Source organism: Pseudochaenichthys georgianus, chromosome 17 (genome assembly GCF_902827115.2).
Source record: "Pseudochaenichthys georgianus chromosome 17, fPseGeo1.2, whole genome shotgun sequence".
Classification (NCBI taxonomy): Eukaryota; Metazoa; Chordata; class Actinopteri; order Perciformes; family Channichthyidae; genus Pseudochaenichthys; species Pseudochaenichthys georgianus.
In genome coordinates this window covers 23069139-23086875 of record NC_047519.1, presented here as the reverse complement: position 1 = coordinate 23086875, position 17737 = coordinate 23069139, and the positions used below count along the sequence as shown (strand labels likewise).

General features: G+C 45.2%; 1 long non-coding RNA gene across 2 annotated transcripts; it reads left to right on the top strand.

Moving 5' to 3' along the window:
- Window positions 1-15836: 15836 nt before the first annotated feature.
- On the top strand, window positions 15837-16850 carry LOC139435569 (uncharacterized). Of its 2 annotated transcripts, none has more exons than XR_011644802.1 (3): window positions 15837-16092; window positions 16190-16298; window positions 16598-16850. It is a non-coding gene; the product is annotated as an uncharacterized lncRNA (long non-coding RNA). The 2 variants fall into 2 exon arrangements; XR_011644801.1 differs by having other exon boundaries at window positions 16187-16298.
- Window positions 16851-17737: the final 887 nt, after the last annotated feature.

The following is a 17737-nucleotide window of genomic DNA, read 5'->3' as shown; positions in this document are numbered from 1 at the left end:
ATGTGTATTTCTGTCGAAAGTACTGGCTCGAAACTATATGCCAGTCTTTGTTTCATGCAAAAATACCCAATAAACACGGACATACGATGATATAAAGTTAATACAGATATATTTCAGAAGTATGAATAATGGAAGCACATATTTTAATATTTTCGCCGTATTTTATCATTTAACGAAACGGAAAATACTGGAAACTGTAGATTCTGCTCAACAGGATGTATTTACCAGGGAGGGGGTGAGGTAATCAGGTAAACGGAGTGATACGAAACGAGACGAAAAGAGACGAAGAGGGACGGCGGGAACCGAAGAGAGACGGCGGGAAATGGAGAGAGACGAAGATATACGAAGACAGGCTGCGGGAGACGAAGAGAGGCTGCGGGAGACTGCGATTGAAGTAAAGTGACAAACAAACATTGAAAATGTAGATATAGTTAGATATATTTAGAGTTTTGAAGACTCAACTATGATGAAGAGAACTCTGAACGTGAGTCAAGCTTTAAGCTTGTTTTTTGACATGGAGGAGGAGGAATCTGTGATGTTGCCCTCTGTGTCGTAGTAGTTGACAGAAACCGCTTTGAAGCGTGGCACAGATAAAGACAGAAAAAACAGATTTTTGTACATAATGTGTATATATATATATATTTGTATTATATTTATAATAACACTTTTGCCTTATCAGAATGAAATCCCATGCTACCTCAATCAAACTTTCACATTATCATAGTCACATCCCATGTATATATTTCCAGCTTTTAAATGGTTTCGTTGTGTATGTTTGTGTTGTGAAAAATAAAATCATTTTCAAAATCTGTTTTTACGTTTTTGTTGTGATTTTGGGTCCACAATGTTCATATAGTAGAAGATCACCTACATCCAAACGAAATAAATATAATTAATTATGATGAATACGTTAAGTCTTGTTCATTGTTTTTCACTTTTATTAAATGTTTGATATTTCCGGTGGAAATGGTGGACTATCGGACATTCAAAATGCAGCATATTTTCACTCTTACACACATATATTCTCATTTTACATACATACATTTTCACTCTTACACACGGATATTCTCCTTTTGCTCTCATGCGAAATCTACTAAATCAAAGTATGTCATGTATATTTAGTTTTCGTTGATGAGACGAGACGGACTAAGGTGTTAATGGTGGACTATCGGACATTCAAAATGCAGCATATTTCCCCCAAGTGTCTGTCAAAATGCATTTTACGTTTCTAACTTGCAATATCAATATTTCAGCTCTCTTCACTCCAGAAGAGCGATCTCCCTCTCTCTCTGTGTGTGGGGGATCACAGGAGGGGGGAGAGCTGTGGAATGTGACTCCACACATTCCGATGGCCAATTAGTTTTAAACAAAGGGTCCCCAACATAGGACACATGGGGGGTTGGTTGACTCGGTTTGCATTCATAAAGTAAATAGCCTACATTAGTTCCTGCTCAAGATTAGATTCAACTTTATTGTTATTGCACAGATTACAGGTACTGAGACAACGAAATGCAGTTTAGCTTCTAACCAGGTGCAACAAGCAGTAAAGTGAAAAGTAATGTTCACAATCTACAGAATAAAATATATAATGAATTGAATGATGAATAAACAGTGAGGGGTATGAATACACTATCAGCCTGTGAGCAGTATGAACAGTGTGTTAATCGTTTATGTCAGATATGTACTAAGTAAATAGCCTACATTAATTTCATGATGGATTAAAGCACATTTATTTCGTTAAAAATAAACAAAATGATTAAATGTAGGGTGAATTGCCCTAATGTGGAACATTTTTGCATTTCAGACTTCGGGAATATATTGCGACATGAAGCCGATACAATAAATCAAAATCCAGTAACATTCTGAAATCCCCAGGATGTGTCCTAATCAAACCAAAAGAGAACATGCAGATATTAAACTCATACAAGAAATGGTAGACATATTAGTACTCTTAGTGCCAAGTTGTCTCAGACAATCTGTTTTCCTAATGTGGGACAGTTCTGTGCAAAATGTGGGACACTGAAAAGTCTATATTAAAAAGCCTCAGTCACCTTCATTCATGTAATAAAAAAATCTCAGGCCAGTAACACTCAAAGCTACAGTAAATGTGCAATACCATGCTATGTTACTATTTATAATGTTATTGTTGTTACAACAGAAGATGTTTTTATTTAAATTGAAGTTAAATGCATCAATCTGGTGCACTGAGGGCAAAATTAGTAGATTTGTGGATACGGCTCTCAACACTCATATGAAACAGAACTGTTCTTACAATGTGTGTTGGAAGGTATTAAATGACTATGCATATTTTATTGTGTAAACACACAGCTGATCACCTGAGAGCTGCCGTTTCATTCAGAGCGTTTAAAAAAAACGACGGTCTGATTTCAACAACTCAATGTGTGATCATTATAGCAGTAATATTAGACACTAATAATACAGTAAACTATGAACACTGTACATATTATTGTTTGTCCGTGGGATTAGGGTGATCGGTAGTGAGAGCCGCTGCAGTTTCCTCCGGTCGGATGTGATATAAAAACAAAGCGATTATTGTTGTTGTTGTAAACTCACGTGGATTAAATGTAGTGCATTCATTTCAACTCGCGAACATATGATACATTAAATGATCGCGAGGATCACGATCGAACATCGTTTGTTTGACCCTGGATGCATTTCCTGATCTAAAAACATAGCGATGGTTTTGTACTTACGCCAACGTGAATTAAACATTATTTTGTTAAATAAAAACATGGTGATGTTTAGTAAATGATTACATGTCTCTTACTTAAGCACAGAATGTGATCCTATCCGTGACATATATGGATCTTAACAAATATCCGCTATATCAGATCCCTGTAGATCAGCTGTTTATGTCACATGAGTTCCAATGTGGCAGCTTTTCACGGCTCCCCCTGGTGGATCCATGATCCATTGCTGCTGGTTTCATTATAATTAAATGTATTTATCAAGGGGGCGTTTCAAGTCCTGCGGGGGGGTTTTCCTTTTCAGCAGGGGCCCACCCCGTGCCGGTCACGGACCCGCCCGGGTAGGCGTCTGAAACGAAGCGCTACATCTGTACATAACTTCCCATTTAAAGTATCTCTGCAAAGCTTTACATATCTTGGAATACAAGTTCTCATTCATAACACTCCGTTCGATGTCTCACTATGGGATGCGCCTCATCGCGGAGCAAACAGAAGCATCAATCTCATTACGCCAATCCTGATTGGCCGGTGATTCTTGACGTCAACGTCAGGGGAAATCACCCCCTATAAGTAGCCTGCGCCACGACGCATGCGTCATTCAAACACCTCTTCTCGCTTCAGAGCACATCTCGAACGGTAGCCGGGCTAGCTTAACAGTCCACAGACTGAACCCAACTAATTTTCGGTCGACGGGCGTTAGCCGGCTACCCGATTCTCTCACAGAAGAGTATTACAGTCAACCTCGCCGTTCTTCCTCTGGAGTAAGGTAAGGTTTTGACTTCAAGTTAGCAACACACCAGTTGCTAACTTGTGTTTTTTCCCTCACTACCGACACCACGGTAGCAAGGACACTTTTTTCTTCTCTCTTCCACGGAGGAGAAAAGGATTACAGGAATATTACCATACCAGGTAATATCCTTGAGAGAAAAAGACCCACGCTGTCCTTTTTCCCCCGGATTAAAGACAGATCGGTAAACATTTTTTTCTCGAACGTACCTGTCTTGAGCGGACCCTCTCCACGCCTCACGGCGAACGAGATGGATGCCTCTCCCCCTCACACCAGAGGAGTCAGGATCTCGGAGGCTCGGCGCTGCGGTTGCGGGTTGAAAGTGTCAGGCACAGACTCACACCAGATCTGTTCGTCCTGCCTCGGGCTGGAACACGCCCAGGAGGCCATCGACAACCCCGGCTCGTGCGGACATTGTGCCCGCCTCACCGTGAAGAGCCTCCACCGAAGGTTAGCACAACAAGTTAACCTGTCGGGACGGGACCCCCTCATGTCCACTGATCCGCCGACCGGCAATCAAGACACGGGGACGTCTGCCGCAGAGATGGAGCCCCTCACTGCGGTCTGGGGCTCACCGACAGCGACACCCGCAGAACCAGAATCCCGCGCCATATCAGGCCGAGATCCGGTGGCGGCAAGAAACGCGGGAACGGGGCCCCACGCTATACCAAGCTGGGGCTCCCGACTGGACCTTACCATGGTTTCACCCGCGGAAGATGTCCTGGAGTTAGACTACATGGAGGACGAAGAGTACACCTCTGAGTTCCTCCTGTCTGACTCGGATGAGCAAGAAGACGACGTCTTCGTGTCACCAGCTCAGGCTGCAAAGCCGGGAGCGATGGCTGCTCTCGGCGATAGCACACCAGCTTCGCCGGTCTTCGGTCTCAGTATGGACCTACAAGCCGTGTGTCAGCGCGCTGCGGCCAGACTAGACAAGTTGGCTGAGAAAATCTCCGGTTCCGGCTGCAGCTCAGGCTCAGCCAACCCAGAATTTCGGCCAGCAGTCGAGGAAAAAGAAGCGAGCGGCGTGACAGCCCCTCCTTCTGCCCTCCGTGAATGTGTTCCAGCCGCCTCGAGAGATGCCTAAACGCCATCCTCAAGTCCGCACAAACACATGTCACACGTTGGTTGATTCCTCTGTCATTAAACATTTGCCGTTGACGCATCCAGGCCGAGGGCCGAGGGCGTAGCTCAGAACAATGAATAGAAAATCAATAAAACCAATTTTCTCCCCTTTTGAGAGCAGCAACAGCATCTCTCAAAAGGCGGATTATTGACGGGTCTGTGAAGGCACCACCGGCACGCGCAGTGCCGGCTGGAGCTGTAAGCGTGACATCTCAGCTGGCTCTAAGGAGCATGCAGCAGGAGATACCCACGACACCCAAGCTGCCTCGAACTCTGCTCGGTTTAAAACACCGAAGACGCAGAGGTCGCAGCCCATCCCGAGTCCCCAGCACAGGCTGGAGACGAGGGCAAGTTGGCCGAGAAAAACTCCGGTTCCGGTTGCAGCTCAGGCTCAGCCAACCCAGAATTTCGGCCAGCAGTCGAGGAAGAAGAAGCGAGCGGCGTGACAGCCCCTCCTTCTCCCCTCCGTGAATGTGTTCCCGCCGCCTCGAGAGATGCCTCAACGTCATCCTCAAGTCCGCATAAAACACATGTCACATCTTTCTGTCTGAATAAACCATTTTCCGCTGACGCATCCAGGCTCCGGCCAAGGGCGCAGCTCAAAAAAATGAAAACAAAGACAATAAACAGTCCGTTAACCATAAATCCCCTTCTGAGAGCAGCTACGGCCTCTCTCAAAAGGCGGATAATAAACGGGTCTGTGAAGGCACCACCGCCACGCGCATGCGCAGTGCCGGTTGGGGCTTTAAGGGCACTACCGCCACGTGCGTACGCAGTGCCGGCTAGAGCTGTAAAGAACGGCCCGTCAATCCTTCCCCTTTCAAGAGCAGCTACGGCATCTCTCAAAGGACGGATTATTGACGGGTCCGTGAAGCCACCGCCACACACATGCGCAGTGCCGGCCGGGGCTTTAAGGGCACCACCGGCACGCGCAGGCGCAGTGCCGACTGGAGCCGTGAGGGCACCACCGGCACACACATGCGCAGTACCGGCTGGAGCTGTAAAGGCACCTCCGTCACGCACATGCGCAGTGCCGGTCGGAGCCATAAGAGTGACATCCCAGCTGGCTCTAAGGAGCATACAGCAGGAGATACTCACGATGTCTGCCTGGGCTTCTCAAAACAGTTATAATTTATCTGTTTTCACAAACCCAGAGAGAGTCAACCCACATTCTGGAGAGAGAGGTTCTCTCTCTCCCAGAAAGAAGGGTTTTATCTATAAAACCCACCGAGCGGAGTCAGATTACGGAGGAAAATGTCCTCGTAAAGCACCCGCTCAACATGGGCCTCATAATAAAACTAAACCCCGAACGCCACGGCTTACGGAGAGTTTTGGTGATTATGAAATGCGTAGTGGCACTACACCCGACTTTTCCAGTGCGGGACGCGCCTACGGGTGCAGTCCTTTCACAGAAGGTGGTCACCACGGACGCAGGTCAGACGGGCTGACAGGGGACTTACGAGGGTCGCCCGGTGAGAGGTCTCTAGAACAGAGACTTCCAGCGGGCACGCGTAAATTACCCGGAGCTTTTAGCGGTGTTCCCCATCCAAAAATGCTTCCTGCCTTCTCTCAGAGGACTTCATGTCCCCGTGAGGATAGACAACACGATATCGTTTATGAACCGCCAGGGGAGATTGCGTTGTCTCCAGTCACACACACTGGCACACAAACTGATCCCTTGGAGCGGCAGACGTCTCCTCTCTCTGAGAACGACACAAGTACCGGGTGTTATGCACCTAGCGACAGAATTACTGTCAAAGGGTGCACCACTCTATACAGACTGGACTCCTCATCCAAGGATCGGGAGTCCGCTGTGGGTGCGTTACGGCGGAGCCGCGTTAAGTCTGTTCGCAAGGGGAGAAAATGCTCAATGACAGCTGTTCTCTTTAATGCACGATTTAAATGCACCGTTAGGCGGGGACGCACTCGTACACGATTGACCTCCGGGCCTTCTGTTCGCCTTAACTCCGGCCAGAGTGAAAGAGCAACGCCACACACTTACTCTGATGTTTCCACCCTAGCCCGCAATATAGGGGCTGGCGGGGATATATCAGCTGTTGTGCGGGCAGCCGTGGCAGCCCCCACCACGCAGGGACAGATTGTCTCAGGCGGGGAGGGCGATCCTTCACCCACGGCCAGAGCACGGGGCACTATGGGCCTGACCCGTGAGTGGTACACTCGGAATACAGTGGGACTCCCTCAGAAGGTGAAAAACACTATTCAGAGTGCGAGAGCTTCCTCCACCAGGTCTCTTTACGACTGTAAGTGGAGGGTGTTTGAGGAGTGGTGCCTTCAAGAAGGACACATCTCTTTTCAATGTCCTGTCGGGGTGATTTTATCATTCCTACAGGACTTGATCGATAAACACAGAGCTTTCTCCACGATCAAGGTGTACCTGGCTGCTATTGCTGCATGCCATGTGGGCTTTGAGGGTAAGACGGCTAGCCAACATCCTTTGGTTTGCCGTTTTATGAAGGGAGCGCGCAGGCTCCTCCCTGTCTCCAGGTCGCTGGTGCCCTTATGGGACCTGGCAGTGGTTTTAAATGGGCTCAAAATGACCCCATTTGAACCCCTGGAAGGAGCTGACATGAAACATCTGTCACTCAAGACAGTGCTGTTACTGGCCCTGGCATCCGCCAAGCGGGTCAGTGATATCCATGCACTGTCTGTACATCCCTCATGCACTCAGTTCGCCCCAGGGCAAACGAGAGTGTTGTTGAAGCCCAACCCTGCCTTTACACCAAGGGTGGTTGGTTCGTGTACCCCGATTGACATTGAGGCATTTCCTCCGCAGCTGGTTTCCTCCGGGGAGCAGCAGCAGGATTTATTGTGTCCAGTACGGGCTTTGCACACATATATAGACAGATCAAAAGAGCTTTGTCTTAATGACCAACTCTTCGTGTCCTGGGCTAAACCTCACAAGGGTAAGCCTGTTACTAAGCAACGACTATCCCACTGGATCGTGGAGGCGATTGCTTTGGCCTATACGAGTCAGAATCTGCAAGCACCTTTGGGTCTGCGGGCTCACTCGACTCGGGGCCTGGCTACATCCTGGGCTTTGTTCAAGGGTGTTTCCATCCAGGATATCTGTGCGGCGGCAAGCTGGTCTTTGCCACTCACTTTTGTCCGCTTTTACAGACTGGACGTCTCCGCTCCAAGCGTGGCCCGAGCAGTGCTGGGCACCTTGTTGAGTCGGGACTCCACCTGTTAAATTCTGGTTGATCGGTGATCTTCGAGATAAGCTCGTCTGGCAATACGGGAGCTACAATATCCCATAGTGAGACATCGAACGGAGTGTTATGAATGAGAACTATAGGTTACTTACGTAAGCCCAGTCCCTCAGAGTAACATGAAGTGAGATGTCTCACCAGACGGCCCTCCTTGCTATGGTGAAGCGAGAAGAGGTGCTTATTTTGAATGACGCATGCGTCGTGGCGCAGGCTACTTATAGGGGGTGATTTCCCCTGACGTTGACGTCAAGAATCACCGGCCAATCAGGATTGGCGTAATGAGATTGATGCTTCTGTTTGCTCCGCGATGAGGCGCATCCCATAGTGAGACATCTCACTTCATGTTACTCTGAGTCCTGGGGTTACGTAAGTAACCTATAGTTACTAGCACATTTAAACGTCTCTTTAAGGCCAATTTTACACCCTGTTTAGAACGTATGCAACAAGACTTTGAACGCTGGTCACTGCTCCCTTTAAATTTGGCCGCGAGGATCAACTCAGTAAAAATTAATACTCTCCCTATCTGTTTCAATGTATACCTATTTTTCTTCCTCAAGCGTTTTTTCAGAAAATTGATAGCTCAATTTTGGAGTTTATTTGGAACAAAAAGAAACCTAGACTTCGTAAAGACTTTCTACAAAGGCCAAAGCCTCTTGGAGGAATGGCCTTGCCAAACTTTAGATTTTACTATTGGGCTTCCAACCTGAGAATATTACAGTATTGGCTTAGGTCCAATACACTTCATCCTCGCCCGGCTTGGCTGGCTATGGAGTCTTTTTCCTCTAAGCCTGTGTCACTGACATCACTTGTACACTCCCCCATCAACAGCCCGGTTTCCCTCAATAGCCGCGTTCACACTGCGGTACTTTTCCCACAAAGGTTCATGCGAACTTAGTTCATGCGAACTCTTTAGTTTGCATAAACTAAGTACAGATCGCGTTCACACCAGAAAAAGTCCCTGGGGGTGGATTAGGCAAATGAAGCCGCTGACGTCACTTCTTCTTCTTCTGCTTTGGGTTTACTGGCAGGCCGCAACCCACTTCACGGCGTATACTGCCGCCCAAAGTCCCCGGCCGGAAGTCCCCGGAGTTGTGGACTGGCTTCAGTAGAAGCTGCTGGGACTCCCAGCAGCTTCTACTGAAGCCTTCCGAGTAAATCGCCAGAACGCCGACACCTCCTCATCTCCACCGCTCCCATGTTTTATTTTGTGTTGCCATAAGTTAGTCTCTCTGCGTTTCTGCGCTGGGCTAATGCTAATGCTAATAATGCTAATGCGAGGATAATAAAATGGCGGCTTCACAAAACTTTTTGGGAGTTTTACGTGGCGTGGTTTGCAATTCGCCCAGCCAATCAGGAATATAGCTCTTTTCTCAAAAAAGAGCCGCTCGAAAGTCCCTGCTAGAAAGCAGGGACTTTCGAGCGGGTAAAAAGGTTCGCATGAACTACTTTTAGTACCGGCTCTTTTTGGTGTGAACGCGATCATGAACTAAGTTTGCATGAACCTTTGTGGGAAAAGTACCGCAGTGTGAACGCGGCTTATGCTAAAAATATAGTTGTTAAAACCTCCTTAAGGATTTGGAATCAGTTTAAACGTCACTTTGGTCTGCAAGCTTTTTCTACCTCGGCTCCACCAGCTGCAAATCATGTTTTCCCCCCCTCCATATCAGATGGTGCATTTTCTATATGTTCAAACCTTGGTATTAAAACATTTAAAGATTTATATATTGAGAAAACTTTTGCATCTTTTCAACAGCTCTCAGAATTGTTCTCTCTTCCTAAACATCATTTTTTTAGATACCTGCAAATTCGGAGTTTTGCTCGCAATAGATATGCTCAGTTTCCTAACCTGCCCAATGACACACCTCTAGATGCTTTTCTCACTCAGGTCCCTGTGATGAAAGGAATTATCTCGTGTATTTACAATCAAATCCAAACCCTATCTCCAACATCTCTAAACTCTCTGAAAGCTGTTTGGAAGGAGGATTTGGGGCAGGAGATCTCAGAGGATCTTTGGGGCAATATTCTTAAGCGTGTGCATACTTCATCCGTCTGCTCAAGACATGGTTTGATTCAGTGTAAAGTTATTCACCGCACCCATTGGACTAAAGTCAGGCTGTTCAAAGTGTTTGACAATATAGATCCTTCTTGTGAAAAATGTCACCAAACACCTGCAAACCATTTGTATATGTTTTGGTCATGTACGTCTCTGCACAACTACTGGACTTCAATTTTCAGTACTTTGTCAGAGGTAACTGGGACACTTATAGAGCCTAATGCCATTACTGCAGTATTTGGCATCCCAAACCTGCCTTTGCCTAGGCTCAAAGCAGACCTTATAGCCTTTGCAACATTACTAAGACGTCTTATTCTAACAAGATGGAAATCACCAACACCACCTTCCCACACTATGTGGATAAGGGACATTTTTAATAATTTGCAGCTTGAACAAATCCGTTACACATTGAGAGGCTCCGCCGGGAAGTTCCGGAGTGTCTGGGGGCCTTTCTTTGCCTATGCAGGGAGGATGACCTTCCCTGATATTCCGGAATAAGACCCAAATATGTATGTGTATATATCTTTTTATTATTATTTTATATGTATATGTATGGATATGTATGTGCCTATATATTTATATGTGAAGCATTTTAAATGTATTTGTACTATTACCATCATTAAGAGAATGAGGTTGTGTTTTGTTGTGTGACAAAGCTGACTGTTTTTTTTGTTGTTGTTTGTTTTTGTTTTTGTCTGTCTTGTTGTAATGTTTAATATGTGATCTGCACAACTGTAATGTGACACTGTCACTCACAACTGCTCTGTCATCTCTGTTTAATTTGTGTACGAAAATCAATAAACAAAGTTTATAAAAAAATGTTAAAAAAAATGTGCAGTTATTGGTGAGTACGGAGCCCTGGAGTACGGAGCCCTGGAGTACGGAGCCCTGGGGCCTATACTACGAACCTGGTTCAACCTAACCTGGATATGTTTGAGTTAGCCGGTTGGCCTAATCCAAAACATACGCGCTCTCGCTAAACTGTACTACGACGCGGGTTATCAAGTGGATCGCTCAAGCCAGCCGTGTCCTATCTAGTTAGGTGCGCGTTCACATGAAAGGGGTGGTATTTGGAGCATTCGACCAATCACAAACATGGAGAAGCGTACTGACAGCACAGCGTCATACTTCCTGAATGAAAAGTGAACTTTAATACTAGTCAAATATGAAGAAGTTAAACTTTAAACATCCATGACTTAAACACTTGATCCAGGATCAAAGCCACATAGCTGCACCTGCAAGGTGAATACAGCTGGAAAAAGAAAAAGTGTTTGAATGCGTACATTAACAGGTTTATGATATCACTGCCCGTCTAAAACACGATCTGACTTCAATTACATTTGTCTCGAGTGTTTCGTCAACTTATGTGTTGCTTAAAATAATGCTTCTGCATACAGTATGTGACACTGTGAGTGTTGCACGGCCAGATACGGCTCAGCTGACTCAGATAAGGAGATATATGATACATTATGAAGTGATATGCCGCGGACTGTACTTAATGTACTCTGATCCGGTTACTTATGTTGTGGCCGATATTTAAGTAAGCTTTCTTAACGCTAATGTTATAATAGTCAGATTGCTCTGAAGATGGAGGTGATATTCTATTCATGTTCACGTTCACACAGTCGGTGATTTTTGCCGGCCGTCTTTCCTGCGACGGCAGTTTTTCTGTATTTCCTTTCTCCTGTAATATGACTTGATCGCTTTAAACTCCGCACACTGAGCTCTGATTGGTCAGCAGGCGGTGCTTTCACTGAGTTGAGCTCTTAGCCTGCAACCTAACCTGGTCCCGACCAGGTTAGCTGGTTAGCATATATTACCATGGAGATCTAGCCTGCTAAAAAGAGAACCAGCTTCGGATGACCGGAAAGCCGGAGTTTTCCCTGAATTTAGCCGGCTAAGCGAAAATCCTGCTTCGCAGTATACCCCCCAGGGCTCCGTAGGTGAGCTTTAAAATTGTGTCAAGAATTTCTGGTAATCTGTAAATTACCAGCATGACATGAAGTATACTATAATAAATTGTTTTACAGTTACAGCATTATAGTTTCTATTTTACAATTGAAACACTATTACCGTAAACAAAAATACAGTACTTTTTGAAATGTTAGTGTTTTATTTTATAGTTAAAATACTATTACCTTAAACAAAAATATAATGCTTGGAAATTAGTTTTATTTTACAGCTATAACAAAAAATAAAGTAATTCATTACTGTGTTTCATTTTACAGTTAAAACACTATTACCGTAAACACAAATACAGTACTTGGAAGTTACTGTGTTTCATTTTACACTGTTACTGTAAATACAAATGTGTAAATACTGTGATTACCAGTATTTTACAGTAAGTAACTTGTCAATTGCTGCCAGTTAAATACTGTGAATTTCACGGTACATTTCTTACAGTGCATAGTCAGTGCAGTCAGAAAGCATCGGGCAGCTAGACATTTCCTCTTGCTTTGGCCCTGCGGCGCAGTGGGTTTAAAATGAAACCAAAAGTGATGTTAAAGTGCTGACCTTTAGCTGTAATTTGAGAGTGTTTACATTGACATTTGATAAACTGTGTAGAAATTGGAGCTCTTTTCTTTTACATAGTCCCCCCCACTGTTTGCCTAATATGGATAAGAACACCCGGAAACACATTCAGAACAGAAAGTCAACACCTTTACCCTCTAGTTTAATTTACAATTCATTTTTCTGGAGCAAAACAAAGAATAACATATTCCACAAATGTAATACTTTCACCTGCAGCATGTCTGGAAGAAAAGAGCTACAATCTCTCTATGTACAATACTGTTGGGGTTGTGCTGTGGAACAAACAATTCCATAGTTTCCAAAACCAAACCAGTTATAAAGAGGTCATGGGATGTCAGCAGTGAGCATCCAGTATAGTAGCAATTGATGTAAAAAGGAGCATTAAGCCCTGCTATAGATCAAACCTCTCACTGCCTTTCCATTGCACTGCCTGAAATGCAGCCTGCTCAGTATTTATTGAGACACCTCCAAAGCAATCTGGGATGGCAGGCACAGATGGCTCCTCTAATCCAGGTAAATTATCTTTGAACCTTTCAGTGTAAACAGACGTGCCATTCTCCAGAAGTCTGGACCCTTAGCTACATTAACAAGGTGGGGAATGTTGGGGTGTGTTCATGCATGTGCACCGCCTAGAAAACTATAGGTTACTTACGTAACCCCAGTACTCAGAGTAACATGAAGTGAGATATCTCACTATGGGATGCGCCTCATCGCGGAGCAAACAGAAGCATCAATCTCATTACGCCAATCCTGATTGGCTGGTGATCTTGACGTCAACGTCAGGGGAAATCACCCCCTATAAGTAGCTTGCGCCACGACGCATGCGTCATTCAAAATAAGCACCTCTTCTCGCTTCACCATAGCAAGGAGGGCCGTCTGGTGAGACATCTCACTTCATGTTATTCTGAAGAACTGGGGTTACGTAAGTAACCTATAGTTCTCATTCATAACACTCCGTTCGATGTCTCACTATGGGATATTGTAGCTCCCGTATTGCCAGACGAGCTTATCTCGAAGATCCCCGATCAACCAGAATTTAACCCGACTCAACAAGGTGCCCAGCACTGCTCGGGCCACGCTTGGAGCGGAGACGTTTAGCCTGTAAAAGCGGACAAAAGTGAGCGGCGAAGACCAGCTTGCCGCTGCACAGATGTCTTGGATGGAAACACCCTTGAACAAAGCCCAGGATGTAGCCAGGCCCCCGAGTCGAGTGAGCCCGCAGACCCGAAGGTGCTTGCAAATTCTGACTCGTATAGGCCAAAGCAATTGCCTCCACGATCCAGTGGGAGAGCCGTTGCTTAGTAACAGGCTTACCCTTGTGAGGATTAGCCCAGGACACGAAGAGTTGGTCATTAAGACGAAGCTCTTTTGATCTGTCCATATATGTGTGTAAACCCCGGACTGGACACAACAGATCCTGCTGCTGCTCCCCAGAGGAAACCAGCGGCGGAGGAAATGCCTCAATGTCAATTGGGGTACACGAAACAACCACCTTTGGTGTAAAGGCAGGGTTGGGTTTCAACAACACTGTCGTTTGCCCTGGGGCGAACTGAGTGCATGAGGGATGTACAGACAGTGCATGGATATCGCTGACCCGCTTGGCGGATGCCAGGGCCAGTAACAGCACTGTCTTGAGTGACAGATGTTTCATGTCAGCTCCTTCCAGGGGTTCAAATGGGGTCATCTTGAGCCCATTTAAAACCACTGCCAGGTCCCATAAGGGCACCAGCGACCTGGAGACAGGGAGGAGCCTGCGAGTTCCCTTCATAAAACGGCAAACCAAAGGATGTTGGCTAGCCGTCTTACCCTCAAAGCCCACATGGCATGCAGCAATAGCAGCCAGGTACACCTTGATCGTGGAGAAAGCTCTGTGTTTATCGATCAAGTCCTGTAGAAATGATAAAATCACCCCGACAGGACATTGAAAAGAGATGTGTCCTTCTTGAAGGCACCACTCCTCAAACACCCTCCACTTACAGTCGTAAAGAGACCTGGTGGAGGAAGCTCTCGCACTCTGAATAGTGTTTATCACCTTCTGAGGGAGTCCCACTGTATTCAGATTGTACCACTCACGGGTCAGGCCCATAGTGCCCCGCGCTCTGGGCGTGGGTAAAGGATCGCCCCCCCCGCCTGAGACAATCTGTCCCTGCGTGGTGGGGGCTGCCATGGCTGCCCGCACAACAGCTGATATATCTCCGCCAGCCCGTACGTTGCGGGCTAGGGCGGAAACATCAGAGTAAGTGTGTGGCGTTGCTCCTTCACTCTGGCCAGAGTTGGGGGTAACAGAGCCAGGGGTGGGAACGCGTACAGAGGACCCGGAGGTCGATCGTGTACGAGTGTGTCCCGCCTAACAGTGTGTTTAAAGAGCTTACGAAATGCTTTTAGCACCTGTTAGTGGGCTTAGTATATGATAGAGGTTGCATTTGTATTGTGGAATGTGCCATATGATTTTTTTATTATTGATCTATTTTTAATAAATCACGATTATAACAGCATACAAAAGTTGTCAGTTAGTAACAATCGTTCGTTGCTCCGGAAACATCAACTTCGGCCATTTCCGGTGGTGACGTCATGAGTGGAACACAGCTGAGCTCAGTCCCGTTTGAATGCATTGAAGGGCCAAATATTACGACAAAGGATGCACAGCAATAAGACGCCAAGAATAATTGGCAAGCGATATGTTGTATGGGGATGTGGGGCCGTCTCATCATCTGGTTATGGGATGTTTTTGTGGCCAAAAAATGATCAAATGTTGCGTATATGGACAAAACAAGTGCGTCGTACGAGGCGTACGTTTGCTAGACCAGGTAACCCGGGGTCGATGAAACCGACGATGTGTGGGGCAGCACATCAAGAGATCGTGTTTCGAACAATCAACAATGCCCGCTAAGGAGAGAGAGTAAACGCTTTCTCGAAAGTTCGTTTTGCTTTCTTACAACGTTACGTTAACTCAACCTTACGTTTGCCATGAGGCTATGTTACTTCCCTTAAGAGCTAGCTGTCTTAGCTAACAACAGTTAGCAGCTAACGTTTTCTGCAGTTTGTGTTTCCACTGAAAAACGTGATGTAGTTATTTAAGGGTAAGTTAACTAAACGTTATCTTACAAGTAGAGAAAGTTAAGTTGTGTTTAAAATCGTCAATGTAATGCACGTTAAAGGTTTTGTGTTGAGCATGAAGTTAGCTTTACTGTAGCTCACCAAAGGTTAGCATGTTAAGCTGCACTTTCTGTGGCAGCTCGCTTAATACAAAGAGGGATTTTGTGCTTCATTGTAAACTTTTCTTACAAATGTGTGTTAATCTACCTGAAATTGTAGGGACAGTTTTTTTCTACTCAACTATACAGACCATTGTTGAGGAGATGCAAAACATACTGTAAATGAGTTGGGTCTGACATATACATGTTACTTTGCTGCTAAAAAATGAAACATTATCAGATGAGGACATCACCAAAGTGTGTGAGTCTGTCAGGGGATTTGATCTGTTCTTTGCATGTCGTACAGGGCCTGTACACACTGCTCTGGTATGAATTAAAAATATAATTGTAAAATGTATGTCTCTCGCTCTTGTCATCATTCAGGCTTTGCATTTGAACTCCTATGACTGGTTGCGGACTTGAAGGGAACGACTCCATGGCCTTCCTGACATCCAGGAAAAAGGTGAGATTCTAATCCATTTCAATGCCAACAGCCAGTCATTGTTTTTAACTTTTTTAATATGATTTTTTTGGGGAATTTCTGTTTTATTGGATAGTAGAGATCTACTGGAACCTAACACCAGAGAGAGAGAGATAGAGGGAGGAGATGATATGCAGCAAAAGGCCGAGCCGGATGGTTGCTGCTCCGTGTGGAGCGTGTTCTATCAGGTAAAGCACTTTGGTACCTAGTTATTTATGGTATTGAGTTTGAATTTAGCCTTTGGAAGGTCATTTCCGACATTGCATTGTAAAGCATTGTAAAGACTGAAAAAACATTTATTTGTCTCAACATTCCTGTAATAATTTGTTTTTTTATTGTTGATATTGTTTTGTTCTTTATTTTTGTTGTGAGAATCACTTTGCAATTGTTTAAGTGCTATATACATAATTATACTAATATTATTGTTGTTACCATCATTACCATTATTAAAAAAAAAAATCTTTGTTTTCTTTATTTATCGCTGCAGAAAGGATCATGCCAGCCCACATCAAAAACCTGATCAAGAACTTGTGAATCTTCAGGCAGAAAAGATGAAAACACCTGTTCAAAGTTCCAGTTTCCTGTACATGGAACCATGCCTGTCCTCTGTTCCACATGTCTTCAGTCAGTCCTGAGGCCTGTACTACGAAGCAGGATGTTCTCTTCGCGGCTAACTTCAGGGAAAACTCCGGCTTTCCGGTCCTACGAAGCTGGTTCTCTTTTTAGCGGGCTAGATCTCCATGGTAACTTATGCTGAATGGCTAAACTGCCCCGGAGCAGGTTAGGTTGCAGGCTAAGAGCTCAACTCAGTGAAAGCACTGCCTGCTGACCAATCAGAGCTCAGTGTGCGGAGTTTAAAGCGATCAAGTCATATTACAGGAGAAAGGAAATACAGAAAAGCTGCCGTCGCAGGAAAGACGGCCGGCAAAAATCACTGACTGTGTGAACATTAATAGAATATCACCTCCCATCTTCAGAGCAATCTGACTATTATAACATTAGCGTTAAGAAAGCTTACTTAAATATCGGCCACAACATCAGTAACCGGATCAGAGTAACATTAAGTACAGTCCGCGGCACATCACTTCATAATGTATCACATATCTCCTGATCTGAGTCAGCTGAGCCGTATCTGGCCGTGCAGCACTCACAGTGTCACATACTGGATGCAGAAGTATTATTTTAAGCAACACATTAAGTTGAGGAAACACTCGAGTCAAATGTAATGAAAGTCAGACGGTGTGTTAGACGGGGCAGTGATATCATAAACCTGTTAATGTACGCATTCAAACACTTGTTCTGTTCCCAGCTGTGTTCACCTTGCAGGTGCAGCTATGTGGCTTTGATCCTGGATAAAGTGTTTAAGTCATGGATGTTTAAAGTTTAACTTCTTCATATTTGACTAGTATTAAAGTGCACTTTTCATTCAGGAAGTATGACGCTGCGCTGTCAGTACGCTTCTCCATGTTTGTGATTGGTCGAATGCTCCAGATACCACCCCTTTCATGTGAACGCGCACATAACTAGATAGGACACGGCTGGCTTGAGCGATCCACTTGATAACCCGCGTCGTAGGACCGTTTAGCGAGAGCGCGTATGTTTTGGATTAGGCCAACCGGCTAACTCA